A 1,443-nucleotide genomic window follows, 5' to 3' on the forward strand; every position below is an offset into this window, starting at 1 on the left:
GATAGAAAGCCAGAAATATCGATGAGAGAGAAACATCAACCAGCTGCCTCCTGCCACTCCTCACCAGGATGTGCCCGCAACCAAGGCACATGTCCTTGACTGGAATCGAACCCGGGACCCTTGAGTCCGCAGACGCTCTATCCACTGAGCCAAACTGGTTTCGGCTACACATGATTCTTTTATTCAGCTCAGAGTTACGGAGCATCAGACCACTTGCACTAAGCTGGTGGGTCACAAACCTTCACTCCCCTGGAAGGCTTGTTAAAACACAGGTGCTGGGCCCCACCCTGAGAGTTTCCGTTTCCGTTTCCTGGGGTCTGGGTGTAGGGGGGGGGGGGGGGCTGAGAATTTTCCTTTCTAACGGGTTCTCAGGTGAAGGGAACCAGCTTTGAGGCCACGGAGCTGGCTGCTCTGGACAAAGCATGTGCCTGGTAACAGAAGGGTTGGCAAAAGTCACTGCGAAGGGGCCCCGGGTGAGATTTGAGGGGAAATCTGAAAGAGGCCGAGTTTGAGAAGGAGGTGCGATTAAGAGCTGTTTATCCCTGGATGGTAGACAGGGTGCCCTCGGGCGGGCTTGGTTTCAGGAGGTCCCAGAGGCCTTAACTGGTTTGGCTCAGTGGATAGAGCATCAGCCTGCCCACTGAAGGATCCCAGGTTCAATTCTGGTCAAGGACATGTCCCTTGGTTGTGGGCACATCCTCAGTAGGAGGGGTGCAGGAGGCAGCAGATAGGTTTCTAACTCTCTCTCTCTCTCCCTTCCTCTCTGAAAAAAAAAATCAGTAAAATATATATTTTAAAAAACAAAACAAAACAAAACCAAAAAAACAGGAGGTCCCAGGGATCCCAACAAAGCATTTTCTCAGTGAGCTGGAAAGCCCTGGGGAAGGGATGGGCAGGGAACCTGAGGAGTGGCGACAAGGCACGGGTCCAGGAGTCAGAGAGCAGAGGCGCTCAGTCCTGTGGGTGGGGACCAGGGAAGGTGTCTAAAAGGTAGCAGCTACTGGAGCTTGACGGGAGGGGACTGGGAGGAAGGAAGACATGGAGCAGCGGGGAAGGGGATCGGTGTTTGGAGAGCTCACAGGCCCGTTGCCCTGGAAACCTCACTCATCCTACCTTCACACCATTCCACATGGAAAGCGCTACATATCCCATTTTACAGACGAGGAAACTGAGACTCAGAGAGGCGAAGAGACGCGCCCAAGGGCCTTATCCTCCCGGAATGTGCGGGAAGCCTCAGGATGTGCGGGAAGCCCTGCTCCCCCCCTGCCCTCTGCTCCTGCAGACTCTGAACAAGTCCCTCTGTGTGTGTGTCCGGTCAGGGATGCCCTTGGAGATCCGCCTGGACTAGCGGAGAGGCGAGAGCCGGCCGGGCGGGGTGCCCACCTCCCTCCCAGCTCCGCCCCCGGAGGCAGGGACGGGCGCGGGGCGGGAGCGGCGGGCGGG

The sequence above is a fragment of the Pipistrellus kuhlii genome, unplaced genomic scaffold (assembly GCF_014108245.1).
Source record: "Pipistrellus kuhlii isolate mPipKuh1 unplaced genomic scaffold, mPipKuh1.p scaffold_m20_p_43, whole genome shotgun sequence".
NCBI lineage: Eukaryota > Metazoa > Chordata > Mammalia > Chiroptera > Vespertilionidae > Pipistrellus > Pipistrellus kuhlii.